This window comes from Megascapheus bottae, chromosome 27, assembly GCF_031878675.1.
Source record: "Megascapheus bottae isolate mThoBot1 chromosome 27, mThoBot2.hap1, whole genome shotgun sequence".
NCBI classification, from domain to species: Eukaryota; Metazoa; Chordata; class Mammalia; order Rodentia; family Geomyidae; genus Megascapheus; species Megascapheus bottae.
The window spans coordinates 6,114,314-6,127,237 of NC_143535.1; the positions used below are offsets into that span (position 1 = coordinate 6,114,314).

A 12,924-nucleotide genomic window follows, 5' to 3' on the forward strand; every position below is an offset into this window, starting at 1 on the left:
CAATAAAACTGCAACAAAAACTATTTAAAAGGGAAGAGAGGGGCTGGGAGTCGGGAGTTTGGCCTAGTGGTAGAGTGCTTGCCTAGCATGCACGAAGACCTGGATTCAATTCCTCGGTACCACATACATAGAAAAAAGCCAGAAATGGTGCTGAGGCTCAAGTGGTAGAGCTCTAACCTTGAGAAAGCCCAAGGACAATGCTCAGGCCCTGAGCTCAAGCCCATGACTGACAAAAAAAAAAAAAAATAATAATAATATAAAATAAAATAAAATAAGAGAGAGCTTCTAGTATACCTCAGTGAGAGAGCACTCAAAAATTGTGGCTCTGGATTCAATCCCCAGCATCACACAAGACACAAAACCATGTACCAACACAGAGGGAATTGGTTTGTTCCATTTTACCTTACTGATTCACAAGTTATTAAAAGCAAACTCAGTCTGTTGTTAAAAAACAAAACCAAGCTGAAAGACAAAAGTTTTGTTCATTTCCAAGACAGACTTGCTCCAGAGAAGTAATTTTTTTTTTAATACTAGGGTTTGAACTCAAAAAGTTGTTTGCTCTTGTACACTTCCTCTACTGTGTTTCCACACCTCTTGAGGTCCTCCACCACTCCAGGAGAAGCAATTTTAACTGTTGGTCAAAATGAGTTCTTCAGGAAGAATAAGCAATGTTCATATTTTCCCTGCCTTTTCTATTTTCTCTCCTTAATATGGATTATGACAATATATTTAAATTTTCAGATGATTATAGTATCAGTAGTGGAGGAAACAGCTTCAAAAAGAATTATTAGGGCGGGGAGTTTGGCCTAGTGGTAGAGTGCTTGCTTGGCATGCATGAAGACCCTGGTTCGATTCCTCAGTACCACATACTTAGAAAAAAGTTGGAAACGGTAGAGCACCAGCCTTGAGAAAGCACCTACCTACTCAGGAGGTTGGGATGGAGATTTGAAGCTGGCCAGGGCTGAGAGACTCTCAGCTCCAATCAAACACCAAAAAGTCAGAAGTGAAGGTGTGGCTCAAGTGTTAGTGCTCTAGTCTTGAACACAAAAGATCAAGGGCAGTGCCTATGTTCAGTGCCCTGAGATCAAGTCCCAAGAGTTTCCCCTCACACACAATATATAGAATATATTCTCAAGCTCAACTGGATTTTGTTGTTGGTGGTGGTGGTACTTGAACTCTAGGCCTGAGCCTGGTTCCTGAGATCTTCAGCTCAAGGCTACTGTCTTACCTCTTGAGCCACAGTGCCATTTCTGGTTTTCTAGTGATTAACTGGAGATAAGAGTCTCACAGCCAGGTGTGGTGGCTCATGCCTGTAATTCTAGCTACTCAGGAAGCTGAGATCTGAGGACCTCAGTTCAAAGTCAGCCCAGGGAACTAAAGAATGTGAGTCTCTCATCTCCAATTAACCTCTAGAAAATGGGAAGTGGGGATGTGGCTCAAGGGGTAGGGTGGTAGCCTTGAGCTGAAGAGCTCAGGGACACTGCTCAGGCCAGACTTTAGTGCTTGGGCTGGCTTTGAATGGTGATCCCCAGGATCTCAGCCTCCTGAGTAGCTAGGATAACAGGCATGAACCACATCCAGCTCAACTGGATTTTTAAGTTGAGCTAAATTTAAACCACGAAACCAATGGAGAACAATGAGATAAGAATTAATTTAGGATTCCTCTCAGACCTCAGGACTCCTCATTTTGCTGGGACCAGAGTTGGCAGGGACTACCTTGCCTCACTAGCTAGTGGGTGGATCACCAGGGTCTGGCACATCCATTATTTATTATCAAATGCCCTAGCCAAGAAATTAATGCACAATGATTTCCTCCCCTGCTCCCCCACAAGGAGGCAATCTTTATGTCAGATCACAGGACCAGACGAAGAATAGAAAAGGGCAATCAATCAAGACCCTCTGTATCTTGTCTCCTCCATACCTTTACCTCACACTCAACCTCTGCCTGATTTAAAGCTGTATTAAATGAATTCCTCTGTTCCACGTGGTCTTTCCTTTCTCAATAGAGGTGGGAGCTTCAAGGGTTGCTCTTCTTAAGGTTTGTAAGTTTTGAAATCCAACGTTGACCTAGGAACTAAGGAAAACAAACAAAAAAAACCCGAGTACCCTACAACGACTCAATTTATGTGTGGGCCACAAAGTCTCTGACCCAGTAAATGGACGCGGCTCGGATGGGGGAAGACACTCGGGAAAAATCTATCCACTTGGGCATGGTTACACTCCTGTAATTCCAGTATGTCGAAGGCATTCAGCAAGAGGATAAAGAGTTCAAGGTCAGCCCAGGCGAGTGAAAAAGTTGTCTGAGCTTCCTAACAGGATCCTGTCTAAAAAAATAGGACCGGATGCGGTTCAGTGGAAGACCCTGGTGCACAGTACGCGCAAGCGCCTGGGTTCCATCTCCAGCGCGGAAAACGAAGCAAACCCCGGAACCCATGGACGGGGTGGGTCCGCTACTTGATACCGAGCAAGGCAGGTGTCTCTCTGGGCCTCATTTCCAAAAGGCGGTGGGGTCCTGACATGGATCTGGAAGGCGGTCACCGAAGTTTCTAAAGAGCAGGAAATTCTCAACAGGAGAAGGAGGGAGAGAGGGCACAGCAGCGCGCGCGCAGGCACAGACCGACCGACCGACAGACAGACACACACACACACACACACACACGCACGGGTTTGTGACTGAAAAAAGCGCTGGGAGAGAGAAGACGCAGAGGTGCCCCCTCCGGGATGGAGGCAGGAGGAGCCCCCGCAGGCGGGCGCAAACACCCGGGCTCCTGGAGCTGGGGTGCGCAGAGGCCCAATCGGGGGAGGGGAGGGGAGAGGGGAGGGGAGGGCAGGGCGCGGCGCCCCGCCGCGCTCCTCCACGAGGAAGAGCGCCGCTGAGAAGAGTCGCCAGGCTCGGGGATGGAGACTGGGAAGGAGGCCCGAGGCGCCGGCCGGCCGGGCTGCGGAGGAGGCCGGCGCGAGGCCCCCCGAGGGCCGCCCGGGTGATGGCGCGGGGGAGGGGCCGCGGGTGGGGGAGGGGAGGCCGCGGGCCTCTCACAATAACACCTCGCGGTCCCTTCCCGCCCTGACCCAGGAACCCCGGGGTCCTCGCCCCCCTGGATGCACTCACACAGGGAGAGGGTCCGTGCGGGCCCCAAGAGGCTGCGGCGTCGGCGGGTGGCGCGTCTGTCGTTCGCTCAGTCCCGGCGGCCCCGCTCCGGCGCGTCCCTCCTCGGGCCCCAGCACCAGCAGCAGCGCCTCCACTTCCGGTTCTCCTGCCACTCAGGCAGATGACTTCCGGAAGTCCCGCCCCGCCGCCGCCGGCCCCGCCGCGGCGTGGCGGCGCCGTCTCTCCTCACTTTCACGCTGGCTGGGCGGGTGCTGGGGGCTGGTGCCCAGGTGTGGCGCCCGCCCCGCCCGCCCGCCAGCTGTCCCCGCTTCCTTCCCTCTCTCGCTCCTGCAGGTAGTCTGAGCGACTCGGGATCTCTGCCGTTCCTGCAGCTGCATCCCCGGAGTCGGTGTGATGGATGTCATCCCCGGGTGGCATTCGGGACGATGTAGCGTGACCTCCCACGGACGCCATCCCCTTCCCAGCCAGCCTGCCTTCCTCCTCCACCCGTGGAATAAACCAGATCGCTGAAACCGGGAGGGGCCTAGAGGCCCCCAGGTGAACGGGGGACACCCAGCGGGACGGGTGTCCCAGGTTAGGGGAAGGCCTCTGAAGTCAGTATTGGAAAGGTGACGTGGTCAAGGCCCGCGGATCCTAAGAGCAGAGGAGGAGGAGGAGGAGCGCGAAGGGTGTGCGCGGCTCTGCCAGTGGAAAGCACTGGTGGAAGGGCGCCTGAGACAGCCCTTGAAGGGCAGACTTCATTAGTACCTTCGCTGGCGTATAGGCAGAGCCTTCCAGGTTTGAAACTAGTCAAGGGGTTCAGGTTTGGCTGGGGGAAAAAGAAAACAACAAACAAAAAACCTTAAAAGAATACTGTGAGCTGAGCAAGGAGGCTGAGGTCTGGAGGTTGTAGTTTGAAGCCAGCCTAGGCAAGAAAAGTCTGTGAGACTCTTACCTCCAGTTAACCACCAAAAAGCTAGAAGTAGCCTGGTGTTAGTGGCTCATGCCTGTAATCCTACCTACTCAGGAGACTGAGATATGAGGATCACCTTTGAAGCCAGCCTGAATAGGAAAGTCCAGGAGACTCTATGTCCAATTAACTACAGAAAAAAACAAAACGAAGTAGGGCCGGGAGTTTGGCCTAGTGGTTGAGTGCTTGCCTAGCATGCACAAAGACCTGCCTTCGATTCCTCGGTACCACATACATAGGAAAAAAAGCCAGAAGTGGTGCTGAAGCTCAAGTGGTAGAGCTCTAGCCTTGAGAAAGTCCAAGGACAGTGCTCAGGCCTTGAGCTCAAGCCCAGGACTGGCTAAAAAAAAAAAAATAAAAACAAAAAAAAACCCGAAGTAGTGTTGTGGTTCAAAGTGGTAGAATGCTAGCCTTAAGCAAAAAAGCTCAGGGACAGTGCCAAGCCCTGAGTTCAAGCCCAGAAGTAGAGCACCAGTCTTAACCAGAACAAGTTAAGGGTGAGGAGCTAAAAAAGCACCCCCATTCTGAGGGAGTAACCATCTTGTTTATAAAAACTATGAGTGACTCAAAAGTGCACATAAATTAAAGAAACAGAATTGTGGTAAAATTAAGTCCCAGGAACTGACCTGTGTTAAAATTAATCAGAACTCGCGTAAATTGAGGGGATGGCATTTGTTTTCAAAGCCATAAAACTACCCTCACAGCTAATTAGGACTCTCCTGGCATGGGAACCTCTCCTTAGCTTCCATTGCCCTGAAATGTCCCTAACCCCTACCTCATCTCACTCAAATAGCTGATTGCTGTGTTGATGTAAATCTGTGGTCTTTGCCTTTAAAAGCCCTGTAAAATTTCAGCTCAGGGCCTCCTCCTAAGCTCCCACTGTATGGGTGCGTAAGACAAGGCCCGAACTGCAGCTCTCCTGAATAAAGCCTTGCTTTTGCATTTCGGAACATCTGACTCTTGGTGGTCTCTTTGGTGGTCCTGAGACTTGAGCATTACAGGGTCATCACCTGGGCCCTGAGTTCATATCCTAGTGTCTAGGAACTCTGAAAACAGTATCAAAGGATTATAAAATATTTTTATAAAAGTAGAAACTGAATAAATAGTTCTGGAGCAATAAATCCATAGAATCTTGCATAACTTTGTTTTATGTTTTCAATCAGCACCTGGGTGCTGTCCCTGAGCTCTTTCACACAAGGCTAGTATTCTACCACTTTGAGCCACAGCACCATTTCCAATTTTCTGGTAGGTTAATTGGAGATCAGTCTCACAGACTTTATGCTCTGGTTGGCTTTGACTTGTGATCCTCAGATCTCACTCTCCTGAGTAGCTAGAATTATAGGCATGAGCCACTTGTGACTGACTTAAAACATGTTTATCTCTACAGTGCTGGAATAGGAACCCAGAGCCTCATTCTTGCAAGGTAGCTGTTAGCACTTGAATCATATTCTCAGCTCATAACTTCATTTTAGTACTGAATATCTCACATCCATGAGAAAATTTCCTTGAAGTCCTTGACACCATTTTTTGCTGTGCTAGGGACCAAAACCAACAAGACAAGAAGCCCTGTTTTTGTTGTTGCTGTTTGTTTGCGGGTCATGGGCTTGAACTCTAGGCCTGGGTGCTGTTTCTAAGTTCTTTATCTCCAGGCTACCGCCCTACCCCCGGAGCCACAGCCCCATTTCCCATTTTCTAGTGATGAATCGGAGATAAGAGTCTTATGTTCTTTAGTGCCCAGGTTGGCTTTGAACTGAGATCCTCAGTTCTCAGTCTCCTGAGTAGCTATGAACCACTGCACCTGGCCCTACATTTTTTTGTGTGTGTTAGTGGGGGTGGGGTGCTGGTCCTGGGGCTTGAACTCAAGGCCTCAGCACTGGCCTTGGGGAATTCTCAAGGCTGGCACTCTACCACTTGAGACACAGCACCACTTCTGGTTTTTTCTTTGTGGTAATGAGGAATCGAACCCAGGGCTTCATGCAGGCTCCCGGCAAGAAGCCCTACTTTTGAGAACTTCAATATAACTATGTCTCCTCTCAAACAAGAAAGAGCAGTCTTCGCACCTTAGGGATTCTGGAAGGAGATTTAATTTGCAGTCAATTGCGTAGTCATCTTTAAAGTGAACTCAGGACTAGAAGCAGTTTTTCTCTCTATGCCTATACCTTCATCCTCAATGTATCTAAGATGCAAAGAGAAGCTGTGCACTGTGGCCCACACATGTAGTCCCAGTTGCTCAGGAGGTGGGTGTAGGAAGGATCATTCAAGACCAAACGAAGCATGAATTTATTAAAACTTCATCTCAGTGGAAAAACCAGTATGTGGCTTGTACCTGTTGTCAGCTATGAGAATGGTATAAAACAGATCTTTCCTGAGAAATAACTGGGATGTGGCTCCAGAAGTAATGTACCTGCTTAGTATTGAAAACAAAACAGAACAAAAGGCTAAAAAGTACCTGTCTCCTGTGTTCAGTGTGTTGCCTGTGGCAACCTCCAGATCACTTGAGACTTAACTGCTGTAAGTTCCCTGAGCAACCCTCAAAAGCACCTTTGCAGGGAATCTGCAGTGGGATAAGGCTATGAATAAACTAGTTTTTTTGCATCCCAAGCTTCCACCTGTTTCTGACTTTTCTTGGGTAGCATTAGGGACTCTGAACAGCCTATTCACCAGGGAATGAGTTAAGGATTCTCTGTCTCCATTGGGTCCCTGGAGCAAGGGAACACAGAAAGAAAGCTAAATTCACAATAAGGAAAAACAGCCTCTTCTCTGAGTCTAGGCAAATAGGAGAAACTACCTGCTAGGGAGACTTGCTGCCCAACTCTCAGCCTGGTGCAGACTGTTAAAGAGACTCTTCAAGTTCTGTTTGTGCTGCTGGATATTAAGAAATTAATAGTTGAACATTTATGGTATAAGAGGTACCTGTCAACTGTAGAAAGACATAGTGGATGTGTTTGATTTTTGTTGTTGTTCCAGTGACATTGGTATTTGAACTTGGGGATTCTCACTTGCTAGGCATACTCTACCTCTGAGCCCTCTGAGCCCAACTTCCAGCCATTTTCTGTGTGTGTGTGTGTGTGTGTGTGTGTGTGTGAATTTAAAAAAAAAATTGTTTGCCAGTCCTGGGGCTTTAACTCAGGCCTGGGCACTGTTCTTGGACACTTTTGCTCAAGGCTAGTGCTCTGCCATTTGAGCCACAGCATCACTTCCAGCTTTTTTATGAGTATGTGGTACGGAGGAATGGAACCTAGGGCTTCGTGTACGTTAGGCAAGCACTCTACCACTAGGCTATGCTCCTGGTCCTGTGGTTATTTTTTAGATAAGTTCTCACTTTCTGCCTGGGCCTTAACCTAGACAGTAATCTGTCTTTAAGTGTGTGTGTATATATATACATATATATATATATTTTTTTTTTTTAACCAGTCCTGGGCTTGAGCTCAAGGCCTGGGCACGTGTCCTTGTGCTTTCTCTAGGCTAGTGCTCTAACACTTGAGTCACAGCAACACTTCCTGCCTTTTCTATGTACATGGTACTGAGGAATCGCACCCAGGGCTTCATGCATCTTAGGCAAGCACTCTGCTAGTAGACCATGCTTCCAGCCTATGCAAGTTCTAAGAAAGCTGGAGGCATAGTTCCTATGTATGAAGGAGAAGTAGATAGGTGCAGTGGCTCATGCCTGCAAACCCAGCTTTTCAGAAAGCAGAGATGGGAAAGATTGTGGCTTAAGGCTAACTGGGCAAAAAGTTGATGAGACTACATGTCAATCAATAATCAGACATAGTACACATCTGTGGTCCCAAGTATGCAAGAAGTCATAGGAAGAGTTTGGTGTGAGGCTAGTTCTGGACAAACAAACAAAAATGCACCAATAGTACAGGAAACACAACTAAAACAGAAAATGGGTGGGGGTATGGCTCAAGCGGTAGAATATTTGACTAAAAAGTGCACAGCTCCGAATTACAATCCCAGTGTTATAAGTAAACAAACAAAAAAGGAGTACCAATGACTGAAAGCATTAGGAGATGGATGTCTGGGGGGTGGGAAGTGAGGGGGAGAAAAGAGAAAGAGAATAGCAGTTACCTTAACCCCACCTTTTGATTCTAATTGCACCCTCAACCGGTTGCTGCCCAAGTACACTGGTAAGGGTGAATCTTTAAAAGAATTGATTTTCACTTTTGGTTTCTTGATCCAAATGCTAATCTTCTGAAAACACCCTTTTTAGAATTAACATTTCACTGGTTATCCAGGTATCTTTGTACATGCAAATTGACACATAAAATGAAACATCACAGAGAGCAATGGGGGATGGGCTTCAAGGTCCCATTACTACCTCCTCTCAAACGCCAATGATTGCAGTCTACTAACTTCTTTGTCTTCTTAGATAACACTGTACCACAGGAACTTTTATTGCCTTTTAAAAGGCTTGTCTGCTAGAATAGGAGCCTCCTCTATCAAAAGTTCTAGCAATTCTGTATGCTGTCTCCCCCATCAATTATCTAAAATGTCTCCAGGGCTTTGTCCAGCATTGCTGCTTCCTCTTCACAAGTCTGGCATCATAGTTCCTGCCAGTGACTGTCATTGCTGTGGTGGGAACAGTGCCCCCAGTTATTGTGCTGTGGTCCTTACTGGGTATTGGTACCTCTGTAGGCTGGCAGTGTCATGACACTGCCCTCTTGGGCTTTCTGGGCCTCTTCCACTCCACTGTCTTGTGGGGCCTGGAGCTGGTGGCTCACTTATGTAATCCTAGCTACACGGAAGGCTGAGACTGAAAAGATTATGATTCCAGGCCAGCCCAGGCTTACCCTTGACACTCCCTTCTAAACCAATAGCTGTATGCCTGTAATCCTTGCTATACCAGGAAACCTAAAATAGGGAGATCAAGGCCCAGACATATGCCTAGGCAAGGAATGATGTCCTATCTAAAAATAATCCTTACAAGAACCAGGAGCATGGCCTAGTGGTAGGCCAGCATGTCCAAAGCCCTGGGTTCAATTCCTTGGTACCCATATACCCAGAAAAGGCTGGAAATGGTAATGTGGCTCAAGTGGTAGAGTGTTAGCCTTGAGAAAGCCCCAAAACAGTTCAGGCTCCAGGACTGGCAAATAATAATAATCTATATATATGGATTTTTGTTGTTGTTTCCATTTTGAGTTTTTTGCTTTTGTTTTTTCTCTTTTGGGAGGCAAAGGGGAGCACAGAAGTAGAGGGAGGCAAGATGATCAAATGCAGACATAGACACTATGTGGAAAATGAACTATGAAACTTATGGGTAGGGATGGGAGAGGGAACCTGGGGGAAAACAAAGGAAGGGGTGACATTGTCCACAAATAATTTACTCATCACGCTGACTTACAAAATGGTAACTTCTGTAGAACATCTGAAAAAAATCAATAGCAAAAGGAATGTAGCTCAGCGTAAAACACCTAAGCAAATACAAGGCCCAAAGTTCAGAATTGTTCAATCAAAATAAATAAGTAAAAAGAAGAGAGAGGAGAGAGGGGGGGAGGAAGGGAGAGGGAGAGGGGGAGAGAGAGAGAGAGAGAGAGAGAGAGAGAGAGAGAGAGAGAGAGAGAGAGAGAGAGAGAGAGAGAGAGTGTCTGAGTACATTCTGGATATTTAAGGAGCCTACAGCAGGGTAGGGAATTCTCTAACTCTTGTTTCACATTCAGACAGAAGTCCAGATCATATTGTTGGAGCCCAGGTATCATGGAGCCAGGGACACAGCACTCACTGTATCTCCAGAAGCCCTGATCTTCCATAGAGCTGGATCTTCACTAAGGATTCCACAGAACATCAATGACCACACTCTTGACCAAGGCATTGATGCTTGGTGAATTTGTGTGTGTGTGTGTGCACACGCACGCACGCACACAGGTCCTGCCTTAAACTCAAGTCTCACATTCTTTTCTTCTTTTTTGTTTTGTTTTGGGGCTTGAACTCTGGGCCTGGCCTCTGTCTCTGTGCTCTTCAACTCAAGGCTACTGCTCTACTACCTGAGCCACAGAGCCATTTCCAAAGGCCTCACACTCTTGGCTTACATTTTTCACTCAGGACGAGCTCTTTACCACTTGAGCCACAGCTCCATTTATGGCTTTCTGCTTGTTATTTGGAGATAAGTCTTCAGATGTAACTCTAGTGGCTCATACCTGTAATTGGATTGTAGTTCAAAGTCAGCCCAGGTAGGGAAGTCCATAAGATGCTTTTTTTTTTTTCCCATGAGACTCTTAACTATGATTAACTACCAAAAGCAAGTAGAACTGTGGCTCAAGTTATAGAATGCTAGCGTTGGGCGAAAAGCTATAGGATAGGGTCCAGACACTCAGTACTGGCAAAAAAAAATTAGTTTTGCAGATTTTTCTGTCCAGGCTGGCTTTGAATTATGATTCTCAGATCTCAGCCTCCTGAGAAGAAAGGATTACAGAAATGAACCATTAAAGCCTGCCTCTTCCTCTCAGTTTCTATTTGTCTCTCCCTCTCCTTCTCTCTCAGAGGTATTTTGTTCTGTTTTGTTTTCCAGTGAACCTAGTTCATTAGTACACTGGAGGTAAACTGGCAGTCAAGTTGTGTGTTTGGTTTTAGTACACACTCCCTAATCCACTAGCTTTGGGATACTGTGCTGCCCTCTATGGAAATCATGCTGACATAGTATGTTTCCTCCTTGGCTCTACCAGGATTAGGGAGATGAGTCCAAGCGAATTAGTGTAGGTCTTTCCTGACCTCCCCTTACATCTGTCCCATGGCCCTGCCAGCTGGTTTCCTAGCTGTGAAACAGCAGCCTATAGGTGTATACACATTCACTCCCCACCCCAAGTCAGCAAGGGACTCCATAAACACAGAGAAGCTGAAAATAATTCAGCCCATGAGACAGTCTCCAAAAGGAGACTGCAGTTGACAGCCCTTGGGGTCTAGCAACAAGGGAGAGAGACAAGAAATAGCAGACATGGCTATTTGCTGCCAGTAAACCAGCTGAGTCTTCAGCGACTCCAGGGAAAGGGATGGGGGTTTCCAGGAATAATGGGATCATCTGTGTGCCCCATTAAATCACTGGAGATTTGTATTCTTGAAAGCTTCTTAGAAAAACTGCTGTAGGGTTGGGGAGAAATTTTGTTTCTTCCTGTGAAGAATTCCTTCTCTCATGCTTTTAATAGACTATTTCCTTGAAATCTGTTCCCCTCTCTCCCTTCTTCCCTCCTTCCTTCCCTACTTACTTCCATCCATCCATCCTTTCTTTTTCATTTTTTTTAAAGCTCAGAGCCTCTGATAGATGATCAGCTTCTTTATCATTTGAACTACTCCACAAATCCCTTCTTCTTTGCTTCCTCTTTCCTTCCTTCCTTTGCTCCTTCCTTCATTCCTTTCTTTTTTTGAGATAGAGTCCTGTTATACCCAGCAAAGTTGGTGTTCATAATTCAAAGGAGACTGACTCTGAATCTGGATTCTACATGTAGCATGTAGGCATGGTAGTACATAATCAACACTCAGGAGCCTAAGGTAGGAGGATCACAAGTTTGAGGTCACCCTAGGTGTATATAGCACAGAAGACATAAAAGGTCTCAATGACAGCCAGGCAACAGCGGTTCATACCTATAGTCCTAGTTTTCTTGGGAGGCTGAGATCTGAGTATCAAAGTTAAAAGAGCCCACACAGACAAATCTGACTTCAATTAACCAGCCACCTCCATAAAAAAAGCCTGAAGTGGAGGTGTGGTTCAAGTGGTAGAGCGCCAGTCAGCCTTGAGCTAAAAAGCCAAGCAAGAATGAGAGGCCCTGAGTTCAAGCCCCAATACTTGTACAAAAAAGTCCAAAAAGAATCAGTGAAAGCTGTTGATCAACACAGGTTTGGAGGGAGGGAAAAGAGAAAGCAATAGAGAAGGCTATTCTGAGCAAAATACAATACACAACATATACATATTCAAAATACGATGGTGAAAGCCCTTGATGTAATACACACTAAAAAAAAATGATTGTCTATTAACCACAATAAAAAATTATTTAATAAAAAAATGATGGGACCTTGAACACTTGTTATTAAACTTGTCATTTAAAATATGATGTAAAAATCAATGTTAATAAATTCTTTAATTAAAAAAAAACAAAAAAAACGATGGGAAAAGAAAATTGGTTCTGCTGGGGGATGGGTACTAGTGGGGCTAACAAGAACAGTGAATTAGGGCTGGGAGTGTGGCCTAGTGGTAGAGTGCTAGCCTAGCATGCACAAAACCCTGGGTTTGATTCCTCAGTACCACATACATAGAAAAATCCAAAAGTGGTACTGTGGCTCAAGTGGTAGAGCATTAGCCTTGAGAAAGCTCAAGGATAGTGCCTAGGCCCTGAGTTCAAGCCCCGGGACTGGCAAAAAAAAAAAAAAAGAATGGTGAATTAAAATGAATGTGATAGAGGTAGTTTGCCTGTATGAAAAAAGAACAATGAAATCTGTTGAAACTGTTTTAAGAGGTAAAGAGGTGTGGGGAGGAGGCTAATCAGAATACATTTGGACACATGTAAAAATGTTACAGTGAACCTCCCTAGACAAATAATGCCCTTGAATACTAAAGTAACACAGACTTTGATACTCTTCATTGGCTTCCTTTGGTACTTGGATAAAGCACTTGACTTAATATATACAAATAGATATATAGTACACCAAATATATTATATAAGCAAATAAACAGGAACAAAGATAAATATATTTATATATAAACAAATCCATATATATGTGTATACAGACATATGTAATTTGAAGTTTTGTTTTGTCTATGGATATACTGGGAGGTATGTTTTATTTTGTGTATGGATATATTGGGAAGTATAGCTCAGCGGTAAAACAACTTGCCTAGCATGCATGAGGCTCTGTGTGAAATTCTCAGCACTGGCAA

At 45.9% G+C, this 12,924-nt stretch overlaps 1 protein-coding gene across 2 annotated transcripts in view; it reads right to left on the reverse strand.

Annotated features, from left to right (window-relative positions):
* Pafah1b2 (platelet activating factor acetylhydrolase 1b catalytic subunit 2) overlaps positions 1-12,924 on the reverse strand; it is a 32,563-nt gene that overhangs the window by 13,453 nt on the left and 6,186 nt on the right. The window contains exon 1 of one of the 2 annotated variants that reach the window (XM_090319448.1): positions 3,110-3,237. The exons of the other annotated variant lie outside the window; for it this stretch is intronic. The gene's annotated coding sequence lies outside the window, so the exon portion shown is untranslated. Of the gene's footprint in view, positions 1-3,109; positions 3,238-12,924 lie in introns of those variants that run through there. 2 annotated transcript variants of the gene reach the window in all.